Source organism: Mercurialis annua, linkage group LG7, assembly GCF_937616625.2.
Source record: "Mercurialis annua linkage group LG7, ddMerAnnu1.2, whole genome shotgun sequence".
NCBI classification, from domain to species: domain Eukaryota; kingdom Viridiplantae; phylum Streptophyta; class Magnoliopsida; order Malpighiales; family Euphorbiaceae; genus Mercurialis; species Mercurialis annua.
The window spans coordinates 11,067,501-11,076,676 of NC_065576.1; the positions used below are offsets into that span (position 1 = coordinate 11,067,501).

Genomic DNA, 9,176 nt, shown 5'->3' on the forward strand with positions numbered 1-9,176 from the left:
CATCTCAAAAGAGATGAACGATTTGTTCATCCCTTTTAGGATGAACACAAGAGGAATGAACCAAAAGAGATGAACAGCTCGTTCATGGCATATTTCGGTAGGACGGCGGCGGTGGCGGTTTCCGAGGGGTTAGAATTAGGTTTAATTAGGTTTATTAGTGTTAAATAGGGTTTAATTGTGTTTAATTAGTATTAAATAATTATAATTAGTTAATCCATTCTCTTTTTTTTTATGTCAGAAGGGTTTGTTAATACAAAAATATAAGTTACGGGGTTTTTTTATATGAAAACGTAAGTTTTGAATTAGTTTGTAATAAAAGCGGCAAAATTGATTTATTTGATATTTTGTGTCAAGGGGATGAATATATCCTTTGTTTTATAACTTTTCGTATACATATTATTTTTGCAAAACTAATTCAAGTATTTTGTAAAAATATTCACGTCACTTTTGTTTTTTTTTTCCTTCTTTGTTTTGGTTTCAAGTGGAAAATTACCGGTTGTTTCAGCATCATTATCCGTTGTTGATGGTAATGGTAGTGGCCGCGGCGACTTCAATGAATTTGGGGAAAGGATAAAATAATGTTGAAATTGAATGAGAAAATTTCAAAATATATGCTAATAGTAATATAAAACAAAAATTAACCTAAACCTGATCCATAAATTTTTCATGCATCTATCCAATGAGATGTTAAAAAATATAACATAATTTTTTTTTCTCTTCTAATTATTTTCTCTTTCTTCTCATTTCTCTAACACCCTATTATTATCATGTCATATTTGGAGCCGCCGCCCAAGAGTTGAAATATACCGGTGAGATAGGCAGAAAAGAACCTCGTCTCTTAAGAAATATAAATTTGATATAAGGAATAATTTATCTACTCGATTCTAACATAAGCTGAAAGTTAGACCGTTGAATATGTTAATATGATTCTTTTTTTTTTTTTGAAAATTGAGAAAGAAAAGTGCTTGTAGGAACATTTAAGCTCACGATCTAATAATTTGCTGCCCAATGTTTATTCCATTTGAGATATAGTTCACTGTTCGATTCATTATACACCCATAACATGAATTAAATTAATGTAAGAAAAAATTGATACATAAATGATAAAGTTGAACGGTCATATAGCATAAAATAGGTAGGTGTTATTCTTTGAACCTTCCCTCAAGAGAATATACCCATCGAAATAGTATAGTTGATTGTCCTTAAACTGTTTTAAACTTTTGTGTAAACGACAATATATCTCACACAATATTCATACTAACAAAATTTGATTCTCATGGTTATATTCATTTTGGCCATGAATCATCTGCCCGGTTCTGCAAGAGTTCTTGGAATTGAGTTTTTGACGATTCTTCTCTAAAGCGGCCTCACTTCTCTCTTTCTCTTATAGGTGATTTGTTATTTGATATTAACATGAATAACCTGCATTACTCTATTCTTTCGAATCCCAAACTATTCGATACAAGAATTATTCAAAACTAGTAGCTTATACTTTTCCTACGGATTTCACTGTTTTCCATCATATAAATATGTTGGGGTAACCCCCCATAGCAGTCGTGTTAGGTCTTTACAATTTACATTGTCCTTTTAAACCTAGATCTTAGATCTTTAGTCAACTAACTTAGATTTCCATTACATTGACATGTTTTACTATAGGCTTTAGTCCCATTTCCTTCGATGATTATCAACTAGCGCTTGATTTAACCCTTTGGTTAGCGGATGCGAAATATTATCCTTTGGTTTTATATAGTCTACGATAATAATTCCAGTCGAGAGTAGTCTTATGGTATTATGTTCGCGTCGTATATACCGAGACTTACCATTATACATAAAGTTATATGCCCTACCAATAGTTGATTGACCATCGCAATGTATACATATTGCTGGCATTGACTTCAGCCATCTAAGAGCTAACGTAGCCATTCATCTTCCTCTCTAGATTTACCCAATGCAATAAACTCAAATTCTGTAGCAATCATGTGGCAGTCATGAATACTTCTACCTTTAATAAATCTGAATTGATTCTCTGAAATCACAGCAGGCAGGAGAGGAGAAAGTCTATTTTCCAGAGTGTTAGAGGGCAATTTAAAAATTCCATAAATCAAGCTAATCGGCCTGAAGTCTTTAATATCAGAAGCACCTTGAAACTTCGGAATCAAGACTAAAAAGGCAGTATTCAGACTAACGGGAAAAGATGCTGAACTATGGAACTCCATGAATAACGAGAGAAGGTTAAGCTTTAGAGTTTTCCACGCCTTCTTGTAAAAATAATAATTAAATTCATCAGAATCCGGAGGTTTATTGCTATCACAACCCAACAAAGTGCCGAGAATCTCCTACTCCGATTGAAACAGATAGGAAAGCTGCTTGAAGACCAGATAAAGATTTAACTGGTAGGCCATCCAGAGAAAAGTTGATAATAGAATACTGACTAAATAATTCCTTATAAAAGGAATGCACTCTTTGTTTGATTGAATCCGGAGAACTATAGCAAACTCCATCAATGTAAGTGTCAGAAATAACATTGTTCCAAGAATGAATCTATGCAACAGTATGAAAATATTTAGTGTTCCTATCTCAATTTAAATTCCAGTTAAGCCTCGATTTTGGTGCTAGAAAGATTCTAAATGTTTAGAAAGCTGATCAAAATCAGCCAAAAGACTTGCAAGCTGAATGCCGCCCTCCTCATTTATAGGTTGAAGATCATTTTTAGCTTCCAAGGCTGAGATTGCATATTGAACCGAAGAAAGCTTCACATTTAAATCTCCAAAAACCTCACGATTCCAAGTCTTAATAGCTGACCGAAGCTCCCGCAATCTGACCACCAAGTTGGCATTTGGAAGCCTTTGAGAGATTGAGCTCCACGAGTTTTCCACTAACAAATCAAAATCCTTGTGACTCTACCAAGCATTAATCGATTTAAAAGGCTTCAGACCCCAATCCTTTGCAATCTCAAAGGAAAAAAAGAATAGGGATATGATCAGAATAATTTGGGAAGAGCCTTCAAAGTGAAATTCGCCCAAACTGAAAAAAATGACGGAGATACAAAACATCTATCAATCTTCGATCTAGATGTCCTGTTTTGCCAAGTGAAGAACCTACCATGAAGAACAGACTCAACCAAGTTCGATGTCGAATTAAATTTTGAAAAGGCTAGCATAGGAGGAGAAAAACAGCATAGTTAAATCGTTCTGAAGGATCTAAGATTTCAGTAAAATCACCCACCATAATGCACATCACATCAGAAACAAGCTCATAAAGAATGTCAACCCATAAAGATGCCCGCTCAGTAGGACAGTTACTCTCGTAGACCAAAATGAATCTAACCGGAACCACATTCCAAATAAAATCTAAGCTAATCCATTTATTATCTATATAAATCCTTGAAGGAGAGATTCAATTTTTGTTCCAGACACATAATAAGCCTCCCGAAGCGCCAATAGAAGGAGCAAAGCAAAAATCAAAATCTAAATTTGGCCAAAGCAAACGAACACTAAAATCGTCAAATATTTCTTTTTTAGTTTCAATCAAACCCAAGAGAGAAAGCTGCTGTGAAGAGATCATAGAGCGAATAAAACGAGACTTACGAGAAAAAGATAATCCACCACGGCAATTCCAGGAGACAAAGTTAAAATTGCGCGACATATCAAAATTGACATACCTAGAGGAATGAGAAAACTCATTGGCAGTGTGCTTTCTCCTTCGCAATGCTTTGCGATAGCAGTTGGATAATCGCTACTTCATTCACTGCAGAGAACAATCCCATATGAAGCCCCACATCCCAAGTCGTTTTTGCTTCATATTCAGCTGTCATCAATCTATTGCGGTTCTTGATAAGAATGTTTGAAAAAGAAGAACCTGAACTGCCTCGAGTGTTCGTCAAAGAGATTAAATACCCTGATGAATTAAATTTCTTGTTTTTAAGTCCCTAACTATTAAAACCTTTGAAATTTGCTGGTGTAAAATCCACAGAGGATTGATGACCATCATGTGAACCCAAAGAAAACCCATCATTAGCAGATTGTTCCTCATTGTCTATATCAACAACAACATGGACGGTAGCTATAGAATTTCTAACAGCAGCTAAAGGGAAATTTTGGACACTATCAAACGCAGGAGAGGAATTTGGCATAAAAATTAGCTTCTAAAGAATCGTACACGCCAATATAATTCTCTTAGTCCGAGCTTTTGCTATCACCCGAGTTAGCCAACGAATCAGAATTAGATTCTGAATAAATACCATCATTAATCATTATTGGTAAATCAGATTAAGAGATACGAATGATGAAGTCCTTTCCCTCAATTGAAACAAGAAGCGACTCATTGATATTATCTCTTGTTGTGGAGATTAAAACCAAACCCGTATCGAGTCTCTCCTTCGAAAGGATTAAAGGGTGAATCGTAATCGAAGCACCATAACGATTTCCTATTTGCATGAAGAAATCCTCCTCCCATGCACAGATAGGAAAACCCACAATATTCAACCAGATAAAGCGAGATGTGCTAGCAGTATCCCTCTCAAATTGTTTGCAAGAAGCAAAAAAATCCCTTAGAGAAGGAAATTGAATTGATTTAAAAACTTGTTTTGCCTCCAAAGAACTAAACCTGATCCGAATGTCAGCTACTCCCAGAAACGATAAAGCCTTAAAAGATATCCCTTTTGATTTCACTAAAACAGCAGCTTATAGAACTGTTTTAACGTCCTTGACAGTAATAAGTGATGCTTGAAAGCGAGCTAGCAGATTGAACAAAAATCATTGGAGCTTGTTGCACTACCTGGACATACGATCTTCTGTCATTGGTCGACGACTTTGTGATCGGACGAGGAGCCTGAGGAATAACTGGTGGTTTCAGAAGAGGGCCTGACTCTGATCGATTATGAATGCCATGAGGGTATTTGGATATAAAAGCACTAATACGGAAGTAGCCAATGTTAACCTTGTTCAAACGATAAATAATCCTTTAGAAATCCTCATATGGGTTTGGTTGAAGGAATCCAAACCTTTTGTTCCTCATTATTAGAATAAATCATGTAATTAAATAGAATCAATCTTGTAATACTGTAATAGGAAAGTAATTATGTTAGTCAAATAGCACAGCTGCATTATAGGAATTGATATAGCTGTAAATGTTGTATATAAAATAGCACAGCTGCATTATAGGAATTGATATAGCTGTAAATGTTGTATATCTACCCCTATTTGAAAATGATGAAGGCAAGGAATCATATTCCAATATGGTATCAGAGGTTTAACAAATTCAAACCCTATTTTCTTCTCTCTGCCGTTCAACCTTCTTCTTCTTCTTCTTCCAATTTTCTCATCTTTCGCTTCTTTTCACTACCTTCAGCTTTAACACCATGTCTGATTCAAAAGCAAAATTCCACCAGGCTCTTACCGTGTCCAATATCAAATCTCATATCACCGTCACCCTTGAGATGGAAACAGTCCATTATGCGACTTGGACAAAATTATTCAAAGTTCATTGCAAATCCCATAGAGTCGTTGTACACATCATTCCTAATCCTACAAGCAAGGAGAAAGCCCTGGAAAAAGAAGGAGATGACGAAGACGATCTCTGGTCTACCCTTGATGCTACTGTTCTTCAATGGATATATTCTACCATCTCAAGTGACTTGCTGCACACAATTCTTGTTCCTGACTCAACAGCCATGGAGGCATGGAACCGACTCAGTGACATATTTCAAACAACAAGCACTCACGTGCAGTATCCCTCGAACAAGAATTTTCAAACACGACAATGGCAAAATTTCCCAATGCTCCGGCGTACTGTCAACGTCTAAAAATTCTCTCAGATCAGTTAAAAGATGTTGGTGCTCCGGTGTCGAATAATCGCCTGGTTCTGCAAATGGTAGCTGGACTTATTGAAGCCTATAACGGTGTAGGTACCTTAATCCGACAAAGTGATCCTTTACCTGAGTTTTATCAGGCTCGTTCTATGCTTGTATTGGAAGAAGCTGGTTTTGCCAAGAAGGCCAGCGTCCAGAACAATTCAGCCTTCGTCCATACCGCAAATAACGAACACAATTCTTCTTCCTCACCACCGCCTGCCTCATATCCTCATCCGGCAACCGAGGCAGCAACCGAAATAACATGGCTCGGACTCGAGGCCGTGGAAGCAATAGGGGCAACAACCACGGTAGACACGGTGGACATGGCGGTGGGCGTGGAAGTCATCAGTGGCCCTCCTACGGAAATTGGCGCAATGCTCCACAATTGTAATACCCCGTATTATTTGATAGTATTTATTTTCGCGCGTGTCTAATTTTTATTAAGTAGGACCTCGAAAATAGTTATTAAATTCACGAGATGAATTTATAAGTGTGAAAATGTGATTTTGTGTGTGTTTTGCCTTAAGTTTAACTTTTGACAATTTTATGTGTTAAATGCGAATTTTGCGATTTTACGCTAAAAATCGTCAAAATAATTATTTTAATTATTTTAAAGGCCCAAAAATATTTTAATTCAGCCCATATGTTATGATTTAATTATTTTGAATATTTGAGAAACTTGAGTTTATTTTGCCCCTAGAGTTCAATTTATTTACAAGAATGCCATAATGGCAAACTTGTAAATAAATGAAACATGAAACTAATATCTAGATATTTCTCTAGACAAACTTGATGCCCAAGTTTCTTAATCTTCTTCTTCATTTCTCTAGCATAATTCTATTCTCCATTGTTGTGTGGGTGCCAAAGCTCTCAATTAAAAAAATAAAACACAAGTCCTAGATTTTTAACCTTACTCACAAAAGTTTCTTAACGAAAAACGTTGAGCATTTTCCGTAGATCGTTAATCTATCTTTGCATGTTGGATCAAGGTGAATTTCAAAGCTCAAATCTTAACTTTTATTTGCTGATGTTGAATGAACCATAGATACATGCTTAGGATGATTAAAACTTGTTGTTTAATGGTTGATTAGTTGGTTTTAATTGCTAGTTTGTTGGGTTTCGGTTTTAAAATAATTTTTCCGTGAAATTAAATAAATTATTTTAATTTTCTGGGCTGATCTAAATAGTGAGGTTAAAATATGCTTTAAAGTGTGATTTTTGTGGATTAAAAATGTTAAACATTTCGGGTATTGATTTAATGGTTTGGAGTTCGATTTTTAATAGTTTTAAAGGCTTAAAAATCGCTTAAAAAGAGTAAATAAATGGATTTTAAATTTCTGGAAATAAATTGGTTTATGTTTGAGTTAGATGTTGGGTTGATGGTGAATAAATGTTTAATGATGAATTTTTAATGGTTCGTTAATCGGGTTTAATTTTTATAATAGTTTAATCGGCAAAAAAATGTTTAAAAAGGGTATTTTTGTCATTTTAATTTCTGGACAGAAATTATTCATGAAAAATGTATGAAATATATATGTTGATTATTTATGGAATTTAATTGATTTAGTTGAGGTGTTTTGACGGATTAATAATCGGTTTTGATTATTAATTGTTTATACGGTTTAAAATTGTTAAAATTGTTAAAATTATGAAAAATAATTTATTTTAATTTTGGGGCTTCTGTTTTAATATGATAATTAAAATAAATATGTATTGGTAGATTTTTGGGTGATTAAAATTGTGTAAAAATGATTTTTGAACGTTTTAACGGTTTTTAAAGCTCATCGGAGCTTGACCGGAATCCGGTGACCGGAATTTGGTGACTGGAGTGATCAAAACATAAATGGAATTCTGAGTTTGAGAGTTGATGATTTATTGAATTTGGTTGGGCTTGGACTTGATTGTCAAAATTTAAAGTTTAGGAGTTAAAGTGTAATTTTCATAAAAATAAAGGACCAATCAGTATTTTAACCAAAATTCCAGATTATAGATGTATATAATCTGATACAAAATGAGTTTAATGCTTTTAAATGATTTTGATAATTTTTGGAAAGATTTGAATGTTTCTGCCGAAAACTAGAGTTTTGGGGTTAAATTGTATTTTTCCAAAGTTGAAGGGCTACATGGTATGTTAGCCAAAGTTTCCAGATTATATTTGTTAATAATCTGAGGTAAAATGATTTTGGGTATTTTAAGTAATTTTGTCGATTTTAAAATCGATTGACTTACAAAAGGACCTAAATGGTCAATTTTGAAAAGTTTGAGGGTATTTTGGTTTTGACCGAAAGTGGAGTTTCGACCAATATGGGGCTGTTTTAATATATTTAAATAAATAACTTTGAAGTGGAAAGTATTACTTGACGGAAGAAATATATTTTATGTATTGAAGTATATTTATGAAAAATAAAATATTTAAATGAGTGGTGATGAAAAATGGTTTTACGTGTTAAAAAAAGATAAACAAAGAAAATTTAAATTAGTAAAAATATGAACTTATTAAATAAGAAATTATTTGGAGATTAGAATTAATTAATTAAATTAAATTAAGATGGTATAGAGTTAATTCCATAGTAGGATTTTATTAATTAAGAGAATTAATATTTTGATCCTAACTAGATTCGACAAGTTGTCGAGCTATCGGGTCGGAGTACCAAGGGAATTAACGGAGTTGTATAAAGGAGCATTGACGGAGTAATACCGTAGTTAAACGGTTTCTGTGAGTACATGTTTTTACATTTCGGTATTCGTAAAGTCTCCTATTTTAATATACTATGTGATATATGTGTTGCGGTGTTATATGTTTACATGCCTTGTATGGATGTATGTTTTATGTATATACTATATGTATATATTATTTTGATATAGAAAGGTACACACATAGTTTTTAAAATTATTATGCAATTGCTTATGCTTGAATGTGTGTTACATCGGTTGGCTGTGCTATCGATGTCAGTTTATGTGTGTGTTACATCGGTTGGCTTCGCTATCGATGTCAGGAATGTGTGTGTGTGTTACATCGGTTGGCTTCGCTATCGATGTCAGGAATGTGTGTGTGTTACATCGGTTGGCTTCGCTATCGATGTCAGGAATGTGTGTGTGTTACATCGGTTGGCTTCGCTATCGATGTCAGGAATGTGTGTGTGTTACATCGGTTGGCTTCGCTATCGATGTCAGGAATGTGTGTGTGTTACATCGGTTGGCTTCGCTATCGATGTCAGGAATGTGTGTGTGTTACATCGGTTGGCTTCGCTATCGATGTCAGGTGAATATGGTTGATCGGTTGGCTGTGCTATCGGTCCCATAATATTTTGTGTGTGTGTGTTAC

General features: G+C 34.5%; 1 pseudogene; it reads left to right on the forward strand.

The window, feature by feature from the left end:
- Nucleotides 1-5,359: 5,359 nt before the first annotated feature.
- LOC126656795 (uncharacterized) lies at nucleotides 5,360-6,634 on the forward strand (annotated as a pseudogene).
- Nucleotides 6,635-9,176: the final 2,542 nt, after the last annotated feature.